Source organism: Lepidochelys kempii, unplaced genomic scaffold (assembly GCF_965140265.1).
Source record: "Lepidochelys kempii isolate rLepKem1 unplaced genomic scaffold, rLepKem1.hap2 scaffold_78, whole genome shotgun sequence".
Lineage (NCBI taxonomy): Eukaryota > Metazoa > Chordata > Testudines > Cheloniidae > Lepidochelys > Lepidochelys kempii.
In genome coordinates, this window is record NW_027333645.1 from 21,910 (window position 1) to 43,130 (window position 21,221).

The window sequence follows — 21,221 nt, forward strand, 5'->3', positions numbered from 1 at the left end:
AGAGCCCGGGGGAAGCGTGATGTGAATTGAACTAATGTCCGTTCCTAAACTTCTACAACAGCCCTTCTTGCCCGGCCAGGTTGCAGAACGACGCTCATGTTTCTTTCCGGTTCATCCCGTCCTCCCATGGGACAAGGGAGCGACATGGCTGCAGAGGAGCCAGCTCAGGTAGGGATTATTGTGGGGGGTTCTGATCTGTTCCTGCAGGAGGGAGAGGGACAGGAAATACATGGGAGAGGGGAAGGTTTGCACTGTCTGGGTTGGAGGTTGGAGTGCGGCAGGAAATGCACAGGGTGGAGAAAGGGAGGAGGCCAGGGGGTGGCAGACCTGCTGGGAGTTGTTTAATAAGTGGCCTAGATTCTGGGAAGAGACCCATGAGGTTCGGAGGTGGAAATGCTCCAATCTGGTGAACAGAAAATAACCTACCTAGATGGGGCTGGGAAAAAGGACCAGACTCGTAGTGCTGGAGCCTGACCCAACTAACCAGCGGGTGCCTTGAAATACGAAGGGGGAAGCCACCAGTCAGGCTTAGGGGAGATTCCCCTGCTTCATATCCAGCTCTAGGAGTGGCTAAGTCATTATGCAAGGTAACCTATTTCCCCTTGTTTTTTCCTGCCCCCCTCCACGCCCCCGACGTTCTTGTTAAATCCTGGATTTGTGCTGGAAATGGGCCACCTTGATTATCATACACATTGTAAGGAGAGTGATCACTTTAGATAAGCTATTACCAGCAGGAGAATGGGGTGGGAGGAGGTATTTTTTTCATGATTTGTGTGTATATAAAAAGCTCTTCTACACTTTCCACAGTTTGCATCGGATGAAGTGAGCTGTAGCTCACGAAAGCTTATGCTCAAATAAATTGGATAGTCTCTAAGGTGCCACAAGTCCTCCTTTTCTTTTCACAAGGAGGAGGGTGTTGGGCTTCCTACAAGAGATCTCTCCCTAGACCCTGCTCGGGGCAGCATCTCCGGTATCAGTCTGTGGCTAGTAGGTGTGTGATTGATCTCCTGGGAGAGAGGAGGGGTGTCTCTTCGCCCCCTCACCCTGGTGTTTCCTGGGTGCTCTGAGTGGGGTGGGGGTGGGACTCTGTTGGCTGCGGTCCACCCAGAGTTTCCGTTTGATTGTCTCCTCTCCCCCACGAATAGTGGGGCTGTGAGTGTGGGGCTCTGGCTCTTTCAGGGGCCGGTGACCTTCGAGGAGGTAGCTGTGTATTTCACCAGGGAAGAGTGGGCTCTGCTGGACCCCGCTCAGAGAGCCCTCTACAGAGACGTCATGCAGGAGACCTATGAGACTGTGACCTCGCTGGGTAAGGATTCCTGTCCCCTCGGTTCTTGGAAGGGGAACGGAAGTGATGAGGTTCACGCCACCCCCACAATGCCACCTCTGCTCTGTCCTGTTCCAGCATCACCCCAGCATGCCAGTGACACACACACGACCAGCGACCCTCCCCTGCTGCTGAACGCTGTGGGAAGAGAGCACAGGAGCAGAATCGCACAGTGTCAAATATCTCCTGTTTGCACAAGTAAAACGGGGGGTTAGGTCCAGCATAACGAGCAGAAGCTTCCTACCCCTGGCCTTCTCTCAAACCCTGAGCCTTCTCCACCCAGACCAGAATGTGCTTGGGGTGTAAGAAGCAGGCTGCTGGGGTCAGAGCGGCTGGTCCAGGGTTACTGATCACACAGACCTTGAATGCTGGCTGGGGGAATCCAGACAAGGGAGCTCCAGCAGCAGAACATTGAAACTCAGCCAGGATTACAGATGACACAACTCCTCACTGCTCCGGATTGCCCCGTGCATGGGACAATGGCCTCAGTTGCTGGTGAAAATCCTTGAGACCTGGAGAGTTGCTCCCCTCATCCCCATGTGCAATAGCCACAATCTACCTTCTCTGCAGACTTGGTTTTTTGAGTCCCTCATTCCTGAAGTCACATGACCCCGATTCTTATTTTTCACATTCTGCTTTTCTAGACTATTTAGAGTCTGTTACTTCTGAATGATAGTTTCTAATTTCCCAGTGTTCTCCACAGCCAGGGATTTTCCTACTCCCTCCCATTGCACTGGACTCACTAGGTTCCCTGGTATTTAACAATGGCCACACTGGGACAGACCAAAGGTCCATCTAGCCCAGTGTCCTGACTTCCGACAGTGACCAGCGCCGGGTGTCCCAGAGGGAATGAACAGAACAGGGAATCATGAAGTGATTCATCTCCTGTCACCCATTCACAGCTTATGACAAACAGAAGTTAGGGACACCATCCCTGCCCATGCTGGCTAATAACCATTCACGGACCTGTCCTCAATAGATTTCTCATGGTGTTTTTTGTTTTTTTTTTTGTATCCCTATTATAATCTTGGCCTTCACAACGTCCTCTGGCAAGGAGTTCCCCAGGTTGACTGTGCGTTGTGTGAAGAAATACTTCCTTTTGTTTCTTATAAACCTGCTGCCTATTAATTTGATTGGGTGATTCCTAGTCCTTGTGTTATGAGAAGGAGTAAATGACACGTCCTTATTTACTTTCTCCACGGCAGTTTTGATTTTATAGACCTCTCTCATATCCCCCCTTTGTCTCTTTTCCAAGCTGAATAGTCCCGGTCTTTTTAATCTTTCCCCGTAGAGAAGAGTTTCATACCTGTAATCATTTGGGTTGCCCTTTTCTGAACCTTTTCCAATATATCTTTTTTTGAGATGGGGCAACCACATCTGCAGGCAGTATTCGAGATGTGGGTGTACCATGGGTTTATACAGAGGCGATAGGATATTTTCTGTCTTCTTATCTATCCATTTCAGAATGATTCCCAACATTCTCTTTGCTTTTTGACTGCCGTGGCACACTGAGTTGATGTTTTCAGAGAACTGTGCCCAGTGACTCCAAGATCCCTCTGTTGAGTGGAAACAGCTCATTTAGAGCCCATCATTTTGTATGTGTAGTTGGGATTATGAAGAAGAGCATCCAAATGCGTGTTTACCTTCATTCCCTCAGCGGTCCTCATGGGAAACCCTGATCGGTTCCAAAGTGTATTAAAACCTTTCTTAAAGGGTTACCTCTTGGTGGTTATCAGGTCCTGTGAGTTTGTAGCCCAGAAAGACCCCCCTCAGTCAGCTCAAACTCAGCTGTTTATCCCCCAAAAGTCTGTCGTCTTCAGTCTCCTGAATGAGGGGAAATCCGTCACTTCCCCTTTCTGCGTTGGGTAAAGCTTCAAAAGGTGGAGCTCTGCATAACCAGCCTTGAGATCTGGCATTCATCACCCTGTCGTGATACCAGCTTGCACAGGAAACCCATCCCGCAGCCCTTCCTGGTATCATGTGGCGCATCTCGGCATCATAGTCTGTGAAGAATTCATGCTTTCAAGGGCTGTCTTAGATATACAGATAACAGTCATAATTAGGGCAAGAGTTTGCAGGCAATGAAAAGAGAGTAATTGACAAACGTGAGCAATATCTAATCCTTTAAAGCCTGAAAGTGCCTTGGGGGGAGGGGACAGGAGCCGGCTGTGTGGGGGCGGTGGGGCTCAGATACTGGGCATTGAGAGCCTAGAACCAGCTGTGCGTTGGAGAGACGGGGCATGAACCAGCTGTGTACAGGGGAAATGAGCAGGGGAGAGGTGCTGTGGACACGGCCGCGAGCAGCTGTGAGTGCCGTCCTCTCTGCAGCATGATGAGAGAGCCTGGCGTCCCACTGCCGATCCCAGACTTGTATGAGGAGGGAAGAAATTGGCATCAAGTCTCAACCGCAGCCAGCCTGTGCCCTGGGGAGGAGACGGGTGTCTCCAGGGAGAAATCTGGGGGATTGTGACCCTGCATGCCCCACCCACCCTCTGATCAGCAATTCGGGATATTAACGGTGTTTCCACAAACAAAGAGTAATTTTGGGAAAAAATGCAGTCCTAGCGACAATTTCTGGAAAACACTGGCCTTGGTTGTAACATTAAATCCGATAGTCTCAAGATCTAGGCCTGTGTTGATCAGATCTGCCACTCTGCCTTCACGGAGTTCACTCTGCTGGTGGGTTGTACCCCTTCCCCCATTCTGTGTCTGCCTTGTCTATTTAGATTGTAACTTCTTCAGGACACGGGCCATCAACGCTTCTCGGTTTGTACTGTGCCTAGCAAAATGAGGACCCACTGTTAGTTGGCCCTTAGGCACTAAGGTAATGAATATGATTTATAATAATCATCTCCTGGCACTTTGAGCCAAGGAAGCTGGCCTTGGGACGTTACTACTTAAAAGTGAGCTGGGCTTAAAAGCATGGAATATTCTTTGTGACAAGTATCCCACAAATTCCACTGACCTCCCTTGTTTTCTTTGCCTTGAGCAGGGTTTCCAGTTTCCAGAACTGATGTGATCTCGCAGCTGGAACGAGGGGAGGAGTCGTGCGTCCCAGACCTTCATGGTTCTGAGAAAAAAGTGCTCCCGAGAGCTGCCTTCATAGGTGAGGCATTGGTTAAACCAACCCCAAAACTGTCGGTGAATACAGGAAACATTTGGGATGCCCTACAAAGAGCTTGTGAGCTCTCCAAGTTCAGGATTGTTCCCTGCAGATGTGGAATCGTTAGGCAGAGGTCACTCATGGCTTCCCACCTATCCTGACTGACAACTGGCAGCAGGTCCCTCCCCAATCTCGCTGTCCCCTGAGATTTCTTCTGAGATACGGACCCAGAACTGATCCCTTCCTTTCTCTCCTCTGGGGAAGGTTGAAGGGAAAATCAGCTCCTGATAGGTTTGATCTGTCCTGTACATGTTTTCGTTCCTTCATCCCTTTTTCCATTCTTCTCTCTGAGATTTCCTTTGTCTCTGGCGCAGGCAGAGACTTACGTCTGGATTCTCTCGGTCTCCCGTCAGGTGTTGGGATGGTGAGTGAAAACGAGGAGGAACCCCAGCAGGAAGACGCTGAGCGAGTAGAAGCCCATGGGATGTTGTCAGGAAGGTCCAAAGGGAATGATTCTGGGAGCTGTGCACGCCCAGAAAAAACAAAAGCCTGTGAGAGTCAGCAGAGGCCAGAGGAAAACTTCGGTAGCCAGTCAGACCTTATTACACGTGAGAGAATGAACTTGGAAGGAACACGCTACACATGCCTCGACTGTGGGAAAAGCTTGAAAGGGAGCTCGGGCCTTCTCACACATCAGAGAATCCACACGGGTGAGAAACCTTACGCATGCTGTGTGTGTGGGAAATGCTTCAAGCAGAGCTCGCATCTCATTGAACATAAGAGAATCCACACGGGTGAGAAACCTTATGGATGCCCTGAGTGTGGGAAACACTTCAAGCAGAGCTCACACCTTATTACACATCGGAAAATCCACACGGGTGAGAAACCTTACGGATGCCCTGAGTGTGGGAAACACTTCAAGCGGAGCTCACAACTTATTACACATCGGAAAATCCACACGGGTGAGAAACCTTACGGATGCCCTGAGTGTGGGAAACACTTCAAGCAGAGCTCACACCTTATTACACATCGGAAAATCCACACGGGTGAGAAACCTTATGGATGCCCTGAGTGTGGGAAGCACTTCATTGACAGTTCATCCCTCCTCTCACATCAGCGAATCCACACAGGGGAGAGGCCCTACACATGCTCTGAGTGTGGGAAAAGATTCAATCACAGCTCTACCCTAATCACACATCAGAGAACGCACACAGGAGAGACCCCCTACATGTGCTCTGAGTGCGGGAAAAGCTTTAATCGGAGCTCTGTACTGACCACACATAGAAGAATCCACACAGGTGAGAAGCCTTATGGATGCTCTGAGTGTGGGAAACGCTTCAATCGGAGCTCATACCTTATCATACATCGGCGAATCCATATGGGTGAGAAACCTTATGGATGCCGTGAGTGTGGCAAACACTTCAATCAAAGCTCAGCCCTTGTCACACATCAGCGAATCCACACAGGAGAGAGGCCCTACACGTGCTCTGAGTGCGGGAAAAGCTTCAATCAGAGCTCTACCCTAATCAGACATCAGAGAACGCACACCGGAGAGAGGCCCTACACGTGCTCTGAGTGTGGGAAACGCTTCAATCGGAGCTCAACCCTTATTAGACATCAGAAAATCCACATGGGAGTGATCTGTAACAAATGCCTTGACTAGGGCTGGCCAAAGGTATTTTTTTCTTTTAAATCACATTTGCTAATTCCCACTTAGTGATCTGTGCCCCATCTTCACCGTGGTTACTCAGCTCCCCCAGATGAGTTGCCTGCTCCTGCCTTTTGCAGCTCACCCTTCTTTGGGGTCAGTCCTGTGATGTTTTCTATCAACTCCTTTCCTTTTGGGTCGAAGGAGCGTGTGTCCCTCCAGCCAGGAATGTTCATCAGCTCCAGGTGGGGGAGAGAGGTTTGTTCCCAACAAGCTACACTGAGGCAAAAACTACCCGTGCCTTACATCCACTAGGACTGTACATGGCGTTGGCAGCTGAAGTCACTGATCTTGGTGTTAAAAGACAATTACAGTTGTCGTGCAGATGCAGGCGAGGTGCAGTGGTTGGCATTAGCTTTCCCCTTGACCTGACCTAAACTCCATCACATATCCTAGTCTAAACAAACCCTGCGCATAACAGTTATACTGTTCCCCCATTTAAAAACAATTGTTAGTCATCAAGTTCCCCCACCAGGATCATATTGTTTCATTCCCAGTTGTCACAGTTCATCAGAGCGCTGTTGCTTCAGGTTTTCCTGAAGGCAGATATTTTTACTCCCGTTTTCCTCCCTTAAAATATATTGAAGTATAACAAAGAGCAGGAATAGGGAAGGGATAGGGAAAAATGTCTTTTCCCCTCTGTAACAACAGAAGAACATAGGGTAAATCAGAGGGATTCTCCATCACCATCTCTATCCCCCTGTTCTTCAATTGGAAAGGTCAATATTTCCCGAAGGGGCTGGGAAGAGGATTCTCTAGTAAATGATTTGGAACTAAGCAAAAGACCCATTCATTTGCCTCCCAAAGCAGTTGTGGCCCATGCCCTGCAGGAGGTTGCTCCTGAAGATCTTCCCTTCCTAATCAGGTGCATGTTGCCTCTTATTTGGGAAATGCAATCCCTTCCTAGGTAGAGATGGGAAAAATGGAAGTGACATTTCTGTTCAGCTCACTCCTGGGAGATGCTGTAAATGTGTAGGAAATGGCATCCATGAGGAATGTGATAGAGCTGCAGAAAGACACCCATTTTGAGTAGATACCTGACATTTGGTGTCTTAGAGGGATTCTAAGCCGCACCTGAATTTAGTCCCTTATTTAAATCTGTGCCACCAGATTAAAGAAACAAAAGGGCATATTTGGGGGAGTTCTACCTCAGTATCGCTACTGGTATGTCGTGTGGTTGGTGAAGAATTCTACGCCAGAGCCGTGTAAAATTGCTACAACTAAGGTCAAAGATTTGACAAGAACTCAGGTAGAAATGAGAGGTACGAGTGGTTGATTTTCACCCCAGAGATGGACGCTATGGTGACCTGTGGCCAAGGTAAACTGTTTTTAGAATTGCTCACACTTCTAAAGGATGCCATGATGAAACTGGGAACAACTGTCTTTTACCATTTGGATCCCAAGTTTCCTGAAGCACAGAGAGAAACAGCTGATTCCTTCAGAGCCATGCCATGCCTATGGGTCCCAAACTGGCTGCCTTGCTGGACAAGAAGCACTTCCGTGTTGGTTAAATCATGGTAGCCAATGAGGGAATGTAACAGATTCCAAGTTCAGACTGCAGGATACATGAATGCTGAGTCCAGAGTCTGTGGTTTGGTCTCTTAGTTTTGCTCTTGAGTCTAATGCATGTGTCTCACTTTTCCGCCTCCTGCTACTCTGAAAGATTAGAAAGTGTGAAAGTAGAGCACAGGTGGTTTTTCTCATGATGCAGCCTTCCCACGTAGTGTGAGACCCCTTCCACCCACACTTCTGGGAGAAGACCCAGGGAGAAATGAACCCTCAGAAATGGAAGGCTCCTAGGTTATGGTCGAATGTGACTTCACACAGAGCTCACTGGGTGAAAATGGGAATTAAGAGAAAACTGCCCTAAAGGTTTATAGTTTGTAATCTTTGAAGAAATTGTTACCAGCAACAAGGAAATTGCACATGAAGTTTATTAGTGTAAGGTAAGAGGCTGATTCTGTGATCACTTTCAGTGTTACAGTATAATTCAGGTTTTCTTCTAGCCCCCTCCTCATGATGCAGCCTTCCCACGTAGTGTGAGACCCCTTCCACCCACACAGGTGAGCCAGAGAGTTCCCCAGGGCTCTTGTTCGCAAAGCAAAGATGTCACATTAGGCAGGAGATGTCAAGATCTACAATGGTGATGGGCGAGTGATGGGAGCTTGTCTGGGTGGTTGTTGTTTGGTTGTTTTTTTTCCATGTAATTTTTGTTTTGTTTTTGCAACTAGTTCTTTTTATAGCTGCTGAGCCCCCTTGTCCTTTTGAGCACAGCTCTTTAACCCTCAGGCCTGGCTCTGGAAACCTCAGAACCGGCTTTGCGTTTTTTTTTCATGTTTGCTATCTTTGGAGTTCTCACATCCACACGACATGCGGTTCACAGCAACGGATACTTTGAGAAACCTGCTGGGTGAAGCAGGCCTTTTCCAAACTGACATTGGCCCAAATTCTGCCTCAATTCAGCTGGATTGGGACACGTCTGTGTCAAAGGAGTGGTTCACACCTGATTTGCCCAGAGACCTCAGAGGAGGGGTAGTTAGATATAGGATAAGTAGGAATCGACAACAATGAAGTTAAATATAAAGGTGAAAGACCCTCACCTTGCAGGTCAGCAAGCCTGTTCTGTTCTTTCCCTCCAATGCATCTGGCACTGGTCGCTCTCAGGTAGCACACTGGGCTTGACAGACCATTGGTCTGACCCAGTCTATGACCTGTCGTGCGTTCTTATGGAAGCCCTCTGCGGCCTTCTCTACACGGGCAAGTTTCTGCACAGGAAAGCAGCTTTCTGCGGTGTAACTCCCGAGGTGCGCACGCAGATTTCGTGATGCATGATAGAAAGGGGCCATGACAGGGACACACTGCCGTGCGGGGTCAAAGTGAAGGAGCTGTGACATGCCTACCACAAGGTGCAGGAGGCAAACTGCTGCTCCATATTGGGGGCTAACTAACCCCAGCATCACGGCAAGAATCTACCTAGCAGCTGGAGAAAAAGTATGAATGAGAGACAAAGACACCCCCACGTGGCCTGTCTCTTCCCCAATCTCAACACCTGGAAGATTGTCTGGAAGACTCAGAATTTGAACTGCGGAGATTGGTCCCAGGCTGAGAGGGAATTCAGTCTGTGTATTAAGAACTCAACATTGCCTGGAGCAACCAGTGAGTGAGAAAAGCTGTTTGATCCAATTCTTGCTTAGTATATTCAAATTAGAGTTTAGACTGGGAGTCTGTTTTCATTTGTTATGTAAACACTTTTGACCTCTGTGACCAATACTTATACTCAGTTAAAATCTAACTTTCTGCAGTTAATAAACTTATTTTACTATTTTATACTTACTCCTGAGTTTGTCCAAAGTGCTTGGGAAAGTTGCTCACATGACAAAGGCTGGTGCATGTCCCCTTTATTTTTGATGAAGTGGCGAACTAATTAATGAGCTTACACTTTTCAAGAGAAAGCCGTGAGCCGTGTAAGATGGTACATTTCTGAGGTGCAAGGCTGAGAGCTGGGGAGATATGCTGGTGTCTCTGTATAATTGAGGAGTGGTTTATAGAGCATTCATGCAACTGAGTTGGGTGCTTTGCTGCATGTTGTTGGCCAAATGATCATAGAATCCTAGGATATCGGGGTTGGAAGGGACCTCAGGAGGTATCTAGTCCAACGCCCTGCCCAGAGGAGGACCAATCCCCAACTAAATCATCCCAGCCAGGGCTTTCTCAAGCCTGACCTGAAAAACTTCTAAGGAAGGTGATTCCACCACCTCCCGAGGTAACCCATTCCAGTGTTTCACCACCCTCCTAGTGAAAAAGTTTTTCCTAATATCCAACCTAAATCTCCCCCACTGCAACTTGACCATTACTCCTTGTCCTGTCATCTGCTGTCACTGAGAATAGTCTAGATCCGTCCTCTTTGGATCCACCTTCATTTCGTTCAAAGCAGCTATGACATCCCCCCTCATTCTTCTCTTCCGTAGACTAAACAATCCCAGTTCCCTCAGCCTCTGCTCATAAGGCATGTGTTCCAGACCCCGAATCATTTTTGTTGCCTTTCGCTGGACTCTCTCCAATTTCTCCACATCCTTCTTGTAGTGTGGGGCCCAAAACTGGACACAGTACTCCAGATGAGGCCTCACCAGTGTCGAATTGAGGGGAAGGATCACATCCCTCGATCTGCTGGCAATGCCCCTACTTATACACCCCAAAATGGGACTTATACACCCCAGTCGTCTGGGACTTCCCCCGATCACCATGAGTTTTCAAAGATATTGGACAATGGCTCTGCAATCACATCCGCCAACTCCTTTAGCCCTCTCGGATGCAACGCATCCGGCCCCATGGACTTGTGCTCGTCCAGCTTTTCTAAATAGTCCCGAACCACTTCTTTCTCCACAGAGGGCTGGTCATCTCCTCCCCATGCTGTGCTGCCCAGGGCAGCAGTCTGGGAGCTGAGCTTGTTCGTGAAGACAGGCAAAAAAAGCATTGAGTACATTAGCTTTTTTCACATCGTCTGTCACGAGGTTGCCTCCCTCATTCAGTAAGGGGCCCACACTTTCCTTGGCTTTCTCCTTGTTGCCAACATACCTGAAGAAACCCTTCTTGTTACTCTTAACATCTCTTGCTTGCTACAACTCCAGGTGTGATTTGGCCTTCCTGATTTCACTCCTGCATGCCCAAGCAATATTTTTATACTCATCCCTGGTCATTTGTCCAATCTTCCACTTCTTGTGAGCTTCTTTTTTGTATTTAAAATCAGCAAGGATTTCCCTGTTAAGCCACAGTAATGTCCCGAGCTCCCCAAGTCCCATTGACAGCTGAGCTCTTCCTGCCCATTGAGCCCAGCAGAGACAGTGGGTGGGGGGTGAGTTTGTACCCAAATAACTGACAGAGCCAAGCAAAGAGCAAAGAAATGTTTCCTTCAGTCACTAGGTCTCTGTTTCTGTGGCTCACTCTCTCTCCCCTTCTCTGATAACGAGCAACGGTAAGAGAGGAAGAGGTTCAAACATGTGCTAGGTGGTGGCTAGGGTGGGATGACAAATTGAAAACCATCACAGAGCCCTCTACTGTGACACTGAGACGATCCCATTCTGACCTTTTACTGACACTTCTTTAATAACTAAAAAAAAAGAACAGGAGGACTTGTGGCACCTTAGAGGCTAACCGATTTATTTGAGCATAAGCTTTCGTGAGCTACAGAATGCACCCGATGAAGTGAGCTGTAGCTCACGAAAGCTTATGCTCAAAAAAATTGGTTAGTCTCTAAGGTGCCACAAGTCCTCCTTTCCTTTTTGCAGATACAGACTAACACGGCTGCTACTCTGAAACCTGTCGTCATTAATATCGGTTCCCCTGACGTACGTTGCTAAGATTATTTCAATAGCTCCTACACCGATACCTCCTGCCCCTTCTGGCTGGTTCATTGCGCTGTTTGGAACCTGCACCTAAAATTACACCCTCCCTGGGAGCAAGATTCAAAACTGCCCAAGGAAACCCCATTGGGTTTCAAGTGCCGCACAAGCAAGGAGGCAAAGGGACAGTACAGGGTCGCAGAGCTTCTCCTTTGTCCCAGGGAGAAGGATCTAGTGGGCTAGATTAGGGGGGCTAATAGTCATGACTCCTGGGTTCTCTTCCTGGCTGTGGGAGGAAAGGGGTGTCGAGTGGATTAGAGTGTGGGGGGGACCTAGGAGTCAAAGAAAAAACACCTCCCTTGTGTTCAGCTTCAATGCCTTTCAGCAGGGGCTGGCAGCTCCAGCCAGTCAATGCAGGGGAGAGGGCCGAGTGTATCTCTGCACCCTGAGTCCAGGGCAGGCCCTCTCTCTCCCCCACATAGAGAAACTGGCCCTGCTGCAAAGTGACCCCTGAGAACCAGCAACCTCCAGGACAGAGGGTTTGGCCCTCAGAGCAGGGAATGTGTCCCCCATGCTGCCGTTAGGCCCCTGGAGGCTCTGGAAACAGGAGGGCTCTGAGCGTAACCCATCCCAAACAGCCCCCGTCTGGGGATGTAGCTCAGTGGTAGAGCGCATGCTTTGCATGTATGAGGCCCTGGGTTCGATCCCCAGCATCTCCAAGTTCTCTTTTCACCCTGCTGCTTTGCTCAGGCCCAGAGGGGATGTGGCCCAGCAGGAGTTTCAGTCCTGCTCAGTGCGTGGCAGGTGCCAATTGCACGGAAGGTCTGTGGGGGTTTCTGCTCCTAAGCCACCTTGGTACATTTAAGATTCCCACCCAAGGGGCGGCTTGGGACAGTAGCGGATGAGAACGGGGAATCCTCCAGCCCTGGAGGGAAAGGTCCCGTCTGCCCAGACTGAGGGGCAAGGAGACGGAGGGGCAGTCCGTGCTCAGAGAGGAGAGAGCTCAGTGATTTACACCCACCAGGGGACACTGTCTTTTTGAGGCGGGTGCAGCTGGCTTGGGATGGTGCTGACGATGGATAGAAAACAGGCTGGAGTCAATGACAGATGGGACCACAGAAGGGGAAGGAGAAGGGCATCTCCATAGAAGGTCCTGGGTGCTCAGATACCCCAGTTCTAGGTACCCTGGCCTGTCCCAGAGAGAAAAGACAAAGAGGGACCCAGCCCCCCGACAGTCATCCCATGGACAAGAATCTGGTTGGGAGTGGGGTGAAGGTTCCCGCTGGACAAAGGGAAGCTGAAGTCCCCCAGCATCCTGGAATTTAAGCAATGCAAGCTTCAAACCCTGCACGGGTGGGGCCTGAGGGGCACCCGCAGAAGGTTGGGCTGGACAGGGTCGACAGGTTTCTACAAGTTTTGGTGGTTTCCAGAATGGGACCAAGTCCTGCCTCCCCATCCACCTCCCCCCACATCTGCCTAAGGCTCTGGGAGGGAGTTTGGGTATGGGAGGGAGAGGGAAAGGGGTTGGTCTCTGGGAGGGAGTTTGGGTGTGGGCTGTGGGTTGCGGCAGGGGGTTGGGGTGCAGGAGGGAATGCAGGGTGCGGGGTCTGGGCTGGGGCAGGGGGTTGGGGTGCAGGAGGAGGTGTGGGGGCAGGCTCTGGGAGGGAATTGCGTGTGTGGTGTGGGCTCTGGGCTGGGGCAGGGGGTTAGGGTGTGGGAGGGGGTGAGGGGTACAGGCTCTGGGAGGCAGTTTGGGTGCAGGTGTGGGGTCTTGGCTGGGGCAGGCCGTTGGGTGCAGGAATGGGTGGGGTGGCCAGGTTCTGGGAGGAAGTTTGGGTGCGTGGTGTGGGCTCTGGGTTGGGGTCGGGGGTTGGGGTGCAGGAGAGGGTGCAGGTTGGGCTCTGGGAGGGAGTTTGGGTGTTGGGTGTGGGCTCTGGGCTGGGGGAGGGGGCTGAGGTGCAGGAGAGGGTGCAGGTCGGGCTCTGGGAGGGAGTTTGGGTGCATGGTGTGGGCTCTGGGCTGGGGGAGGGGGTTGGGGTGCAGGAGAGGGTGCAGGTCGGGCTCTGGGAGGGAGTTTGGGTGCAGGGGGGTGGGCTCTGGGCTGGGGCTTGCAGTGTGGGAGAGAGTGAGGGTGCAGCTCTTACCTCAGGCATCTCCCAAAAGCGACCCACACCCCCATCTGGCAGCAGCTCCTAGGTGGGGGGTCTCTGCCCATCGCTGCCCACGGACACCACCCCAGCAGCTCCCATTGCCACAGATGGCAGAGTCGGCCCTCGGGGCGGGGGCAGCGTGTGGAGATCCCCCCACCCCCGGGGCTGCAGGGACGCGCCAGCCGCTTCCGAGACTGGCAGGCCACACGGAGTGTAAGCAGTGTCAGGGTGAGCCTCACCCTGACATCTGGTGGTGAGGTCTGGCAAGTTGTGGAAAAGAACTTCAGGGGCCGATCTCATCTGCATAGGCACACCCACCCCGCCTAGAACAAGGCCATAGCTGCCCAAATGGTCACTTTGGCTGCTGTGGGATCCCCAGTGTCTCTGTTATTGGGGCAGGAAGAATAAATTGTTATTACCCTGATTATGGGAACTGTGCTGGGAACCGTACTTGGCCTTTTGTTATGATGGAGGGACTCACCATCAACTGAGTAGCACTCGCTAGGCAAGGGTCATGGGTTCCAAAACTCTGTGAATTGAGAGAGGTTGAGGTAAGTATTAATACTTGGTGCCATGGGTCCCTTGGTGATGGACTTACATGCTAATTGCTCTTCCTTTTCTCTCCACTGTGGAATCTCAGAGCTAATTTTGATTCCGTTAGGACTCTAGTTACAGGCTGCTAAGCTCATTTTGGGCTAATGGTGTCCCAGCACTGAGGCTCCCCTACTACAAGCGGACTTCACCAAAGAGCTGAACTGAGTAAGAGCCGAAATCACTGAGCATTGTGTTAAGTAGTGGGGGAGCCTGAAGATCTATTGTGGAGAAGTTTGCGGGACGGCTGGAGTGCCTCGTGGACAGGCTGGTGGAGCAGTTCGTGGGACGGCGGGAGCTGCTGGTGGGCCGCGGAGCGGAGCTGAGCGAAGCCGTTCGTGGGGCGGCTGGTGGAGTGGAGGCCTATGGGGCTGTGGGGCAGTCAGCTTCAGATCATGTTAGGTGCCTTTTACCCCCGCCCCCATCTCCACCCAGGTTGGGAGGTGAAGCTCTGCAGATAAACTTTTGAACTTTGGGGCTGCCCTGACCAGGGACAGAGACTTTTGGGTCATTGGACTTTTGGGACTTTGGGTGATTTGGGGTTGCTGGACTCAAGAACCAAAGGGAAAGGGCATGCCCCAATTTGCTTGGGGTGGGTTGTTTTTTTTTGCTCGTGGGTTGTGTTATGAATCCTGTTGGTGCTGTTTCCCCAACATAATGCCACATTGTTTCTCTCTGTTATTAAAAGGCTTTTTGCTACACTCAGACTAGGTGCTTGCGAGAGGGGAAGGATTGCCTCTGGGAGGCGCCCAGCGGGGGTGGTACATATTTGTCCCAGGTCACTGGGTGGGGGCTCGAGCCGGTTTGCACTGTGTTATTGGAATGGATCCCCTAGATATTGAACCCGGCCCTTGTTGCTGCCAACTCTGACGGGCAGAAGGGTTAAACGGAGCGAGGGTGGGCAGGAAGCCGCCTTAGCCCCCTTGTGCTGCCGCTGATGGCGGTGGGGGGTCCCCAGGCCCTTTTAAATTGCCCGGGGGCAGCAGGCGGGGCTGGGGGAGACACCGGGCCCCGGACTTTGGTGGAGCCAGGCCCCCGTGCTCTTATGTTGCTGGAGCACAGGCACCAGGGGCCCAGATGAGGCGCCTCCCCTGCGGCTGGAGGAGCATGGGTGCTAATCCACATTTTGGCGGGTTGGTTTTTGGAAAGTTAAATGAAGGCAGCCTCTGTTCTGGGCTCGTCCAGTTTCAGGCCCTGACGCTGATTTGCACAACGATGAATCTCGGAACAGGCCAGCAATGAAATGACGGCAGAACCTGAGGAAGGAAAAGCCTCCGGGTTCGTCTGTGGGCCTTGATGCCGAACGGGAGCCGTAATTTGACTCGCTTTGTGGCTGCGGCCGGTAAAATGTCAGGACAAAGTCGTCCCAGTGATTGTGACACTGGGTTTGAGGCGGCTTTGGTCTTATTAAAATGTAACTAGCATGGAACACTTGTGTTTTTAAAGGTGGATTCCCCAAGCAATCCCAAGTTGTTCTTCCCAGAGCTGGGTGATGGTGGGCAGCAGGGGATCTCCTCAGTCTGTGGGGGAATCTCTCTGGGCCCCACTGTTAGTTCTCCAGCCTTTCTCCCCCTAACCACGCACACCCCTCCCCACCCATTATCAATGCTTTACAGCGACCCCTCCCTCCCCTTATGGGATACAGACTCTCGGTGACAGACACTGACTGGGGCTCCCCTCTGCATAGCCCCAATGGGGAAGGAAAGGGACTGATGGGGGAGGAAGAAGACGGGCAGAAGGAGTCAAATGCGGCTAAACCAGAATAGAGGAGATTTTCTTCCTGTTAAAATGGACTGGAGTCTCATTGCTGGAAAGCCACATCTTGAGTGAGGTTTGCCCTAGTTTCTATTACCCCATGGAGCTTCCCCAGCTTGCTTGTCCTAATTCACATGGAAAGTGCCATGAGAGGAAGGTCTGAAATGTGGACGTTGGTGCAAAGCTGTGCTGCCCAGTGCAGTCGTCTGGGAGCTGACCTTCTTCGTGAAGACAGAGGCAAAAAAAGCATTGAGTATGTTAGCTTTTTCCACATCCTCTGTCACTAGGTTGCCTCTCTCATTTAGTAATGGGCCCACAGTTTCCTTGGCTTTCTTCTTATTGCCAAAATACCTGAAGAAACCCTTCTTGTTACTCTTAACTTCGCTCGCTAGCTGCAACTCCAGGTGTGATTTGGCCTTCCTGATTTCACTTCTGCATGCCTGAGCAATATTTATATACTCATCTGTGGTCATTTGTCCAATCTTCCGCTTCTTGTAAGCCTCTTTTTTGTGTTTAAGATCAGCAAGGATTTCTCTGTTAAGCCAAGCTGGTCGCCTACCATATTTACTATTCTTTCTACACATCGGGATGGTTTGTCTCTGTAACCTCAATAAGGATTCTTTAAAATACAGCCAGCTCTCCTGGACTCCTTTCCCCCTCATGTTATTCTCCCAGGGGATCTTTCCCATCAGTTCCCTGAGGGAGTCAAAGTCTGCTTTTCTGAAGTTCAGAGTCCGTATTCTGCTGCTTTCCTTTCCTCCTTGTGTCAGGATCCTGAAGTCGACCATCTCATGGTCACTGCCTCCCAGGTTCCCATCCACTTTTGCTTCCCCTACTAATTCTTCCTGCTTTGTGAGCAGCAGGTCAAGAAGAGCTCTGCCCCTAGTCGGTTCCTCCAGCACTTGCACCAGGAAATTGTCCCCTACAGTTTCCAAAAACTTCCTGGATTGTCTGTGCACCGCTGTATTGCTCTCCCAGCAGATATCAGGATGATTGAAGTCGCCCATGAGAACCAGGGCGTGCCATCTTGTAGCTTCTGCGAGTTGCCGGAAGAAAGCCTCATCCACCTCATCCCCCTGGTCTGGTGGTCTATAGCAGACTCCCACCACTGCATCACTCTTGTTGCTCAGGCTTCTAAACTTAATCCAGAGACTCTCAGGTTTTTCTACAGTTTCATCGTTGAGCTCTGAGCAGTCATACTGCTCCCTTACATACAGTGCAACTCCCCCACCTTTTCTGGCCTCCCTGTCCTTCCTGAACAGTTTATATCCATCTATGACAGCACTCCAGTCATGCGAGTTATCCCACCAAGTCTCCGTTATTCCAATCACATCATAATTCCCTGACTTGACCAGGATCTCCAGTTCTCCCTGCTTGTGTCCCAGGCTTTGTGCATTTGTATATAGGCACTTGAGATAACCCGCTGATCGCCCCTTGTTCTCAGTATGAGGCAGGAGCCCTCCCCTCTCACACGCTCCAGCTCGTGCTTCCTCCCGGTATCCCGCTTCCCCACTTACCTCAGGGCTTTGGTCTCCTTTCCCTGGTGAACCTAGTTTAAAGCCCTCCTCACTAGGTTAGCCAGCCTGCTCACGAAGATGCTCTTCCCTCTCTTCGTTAAGTGGAGCCCGTGTCTGCCTAGCATTCCTCCTACTTGGAACACCATCCCATGGTCAAAGAATCCAAAGCCTTCTCTCCGACACCACCTGTGTAGCCATTCCTTGACTTCCACGATTTGACGGTCTCTACCCCGGCCTTTTCCTTCCACGGGGAGGATGGACGAGAACACCACTTGCACCTCAAACTCCTTTGTCCTTCTTCCCAGAGCCACGTAGTCTGCAGTGATCCGCTCAAGGTAATTCTTGGCAGTATCATTGGTGCCCACGTGGAAAAGCAGGAAGGGGTACCGGTCCGAGGGCTTGATGAGTCTCGGTAGTCTCTCCATCACATTGCGAATCTTAGCCCCCGGCAAGCAGCAGATTTCTCTGTTTTCCCGGTCAGGGTGGCAGATAGATGACTCAGTCCTCCTGAGGAGAGAGTCCCCGACCACCACCACCCACCTCCTTCTCTTGGGAGTGGTGGTCGTGGAACCCCCAACCCTAGGACAGTGCATCTCATGCCTTTCAACTGGTGGAGTCTCCTTCTGCTCCCTTCCCCCAGACGTATCATCTGGGTCACTCCCCGCAATGGTACCTGTGGAGAGAACATGAAAATGTTTACTTACCTGTGTCCGCTTTGCTGGTCCATGGACTTTCCCCCTTCTTCTTCTGGAGGTCACATGTTGGCAGATTTCTTCACAGTCCTCCTGTCCCTGCTGCGCAGCCTGCTCTGAATCTTCAGAACCTTGTGCCCATAGAAGCATATCCTGACGTCTGTCCAGGAAATCTTCAGTTTCTCTTATGCAACGCAGGGTCGATACCTGTTGCTCCAGACCTTGAACCTTCTCTTCCAATATGGAGACCAGCTTGCACTTTGTACAGACAAAGTCGCTTCTGTCCTCTGGAAGAAAGACAAAGATGGCACATCCAGTGCAGGTCACAACAGTTGAACACTCCCCATCCATATTACCTTCCTACTATGAGCTTCCTCCGGAGATGCAGTAATTCCTCAGAGAAGTCGTTAGGGTTTAAGCCTCAGTGGGCTCACTCCAGGTGAACTCCCAGGCAAAGTCCTGCTGTTTGCTGCTCAGCTGGTTCCCCACTGCTCAGCTGGTTCTATAAGCACCGAGCCTAAAGCTCTTCCAAGCCTTCTTAGCACAGCGGGCAGTGCATCAGTCTCATAATCTGAAGGTCCTGAGTTCAAGCCTCAGAGAAGGCAACTCTTCTTGCTCCCTGCTTTAGATTTTCTAACGTAAATCAGAGAAAAAAAGACTAGAGCAGAGTGGTTTCTAGACACCCTCCCATCCATCTAACACACACACACAGACTTTTCTAACTGTGTGTCTACAGTATGAAATTAGTTCAAAATTATTCGATTCAAAATTTTGGGAGCTATTTTAGACATTCAGGCTTCGGTGTCCCCACTAAAATACATGAATTGGGCAGAATGCATCCACAGTACCGAGGCTAGCATCGAACGTCGGAGCGGGTGCACCGTGGGTCGCTATCCCACAGTTCCCGCAGTTCCCGCCGCCCACAGGAATTCTGGGTAACGCTCCCAGTGCATGATGGGGCAAAAACATTCTTGCGGGTGTTTCTGGTGCGTGTCATCAGGAACCCATGGCGGGCAATCGTTTCACGCCTTTTTGGCATGCAGACGCCGTACTGCTTTCAGCAGACGGTGCACCGCTTGCTCTCCTGCAACTATGAATCCGCCTCTCATTTCCTCTCCCCTTCCAATGTAATCTCTACTATCTGCTCTTTCTCTTCCTCATCGAACTCTTCTGCCTCCAACTCTGCTCTCCCACTGGTGCCACGCTTCCGAGCTTCTCCGGGTTGTCTGTCCTGGGCTCCCGCCTCCGTGAAAACCACGGAAGACAACCATTTCCCGCCTTTCTTCGGCTACCACGAACCAAACAGCACCTCTTCCCCTGCCACTCTGCTCTCCTACATTTCGCGCCCGTTTTCCAGGATTACCCGTGCAGGCGCCATGGAGCCCGCTCAGATCTCCGCTGCAGTTTTAAGCATTGTAAATACCTCGCGCATTATCCAGCAGTATGTGCAGTCCCTGCAAAACGGGGCGTGGAAACGACGACCGTGCGATTACTATACTGATGAGGACATGGACAAAGATGGCACGGCATGTGGCAATTAGGAAATCATGGTGGTGCTGGGCCAGGTTCATGCCGTGGCACGCCGATTCTGGGCCCAGGAAACAAGCACAGACTGCTGGGGCCTCATCGCGTTGCAGGTGTGGGATGATTCCCAGTGGCTGAGAAACTTTTGTATGCGTAAGGGCCACTTTCATGGAGCTTTGCGACTTGCTGTCTCCTGCCCTGAAGTGCAAAGACACCAAAATGAGAGCCGCCCTCACAGTTCAGAAGTGAATGGCCATAGCCCTGCGGAAGCTTGCAACGCCCGACATCTAGCGATCAGTCGGGAATAAGTTTAGAGTGGGCAAATCTTCTGTGGGGCCTGCTGTGATCCAAATAGCCAACACAATCATTGATCAGCTGCTATCAAGGGTCGTGACTTTGGGAAATGTGCAGACCAGTGTGGATGGCTTTAATGCACTGGGGTTCCCTGCCTGCGGCGGGGCGATAGACATAACGCATATCCCTGTCTCGGCCCCGGAACAGCGGGGCGGCCACTACATAAACTGCAAGGGGTACTCTTCCATGGTGCTGCAAGCCCTGGTGGATCACAAGGGACGTGGCGAAAGGGATGCACAAACAATCCAGTTGGGCCATTGCCCACAAGCTCACCCCAAGCAGCTTGGACTCCTGATGACTGTGATGCTGAGGTTCCTTAGACCCCTGTTCATATTTCAGACCCCAGCCGGTGCACCATCCCTGCCCAACCACTCACCATCTGCCCCAGGAGAACCAGCTGGTGGGCTGCATCCACAGGCAGGTAGTTTATGCCACTCTCCTCAGAGCAGCAGCCACAGCTGTGCAGCTAATCCCCACATCTGGTTGCCGGGGATCCAGCTGGATTGTTTGGGCATCCCTTTCAAGACTTGCCCTCAACAACCTGGCAGCCCCCAGCTTTCTCATTGCTCTGTGGTTGTTTGCTCTGTGAAAGGGGCCTCTAGGAATTGGTATTTCCAGAGGCATTAAAGAATCATAAAGGAGAAGGAAAAATTAATGCCTTAGAAAAGTCTGTGTGTCTGTGTTAGATGGATGGGTGGGTGTCTAGAAACCACTCTGCTCTCGTCTTTTTTTCTCTGATTTCCAGTGGTAATCAAGGTCGGCCATTGCCAGCAGTTGACAAGAACATGTGAGAGCAGTGGGGGCGGGAAATAAACATGGGGAAATAGTTTTACTTTGTGTAATGACCCATCCACTCCCAGTCTTTATTCAAGCCTAAGTTATCTGTATCCAGTTTGCAAATTAATTCCAATGATCACTACAAAAGGTTCCCCCCGACCCCACCCGGCTCTCCTTCTGGTAATAGCTCACCTTACCTGATCACTCTCGTTACAGTGTGTAGGGTAACCCCCATTGTTTCATGTTCTCTGTGTATAGGAGTCTCCCCACTGTATTTTCCACTGCATGCATCTGATGTAGCTCACGAAAGCTTATGCTCCAATAAATTTGTTCGTCTCTAAGGTGCCACAAGTCCTCCTGTTCTTACTCATGGTGTTGTATCCCCAT

At 50.9% G+C, this 21,221-nt stretch overlaps 2 non-coding genes across 2 annotated transcripts; both read left to right on the plus strand.

The window, feature by feature from the left end:
- The first annotated feature begins 12,121 nt into the window (after positions 1–12,121).
- On the plus strand, positions 12,122–12,193 carry TRNAA-UGC (transfer RNA alanine (anticodon UGC)). The gene has a single exon. It is a non-coding gene; the product is annotated as a tRNA-Ala (tRNA).
- Positions 12,194–18,711: 6,518 nt separating this feature from the next.
- On the plus strand, positions 18,712–18,784 carry TRNAM-CAU (transfer RNA methionine (anticodon CAU)). The gene has a single exon. It is a non-coding gene; the product is annotated as a tRNA-Met (tRNA).
- The last annotated feature ends 2,437 nt before the right edge of the window (positions 18,785–21,221 follow it).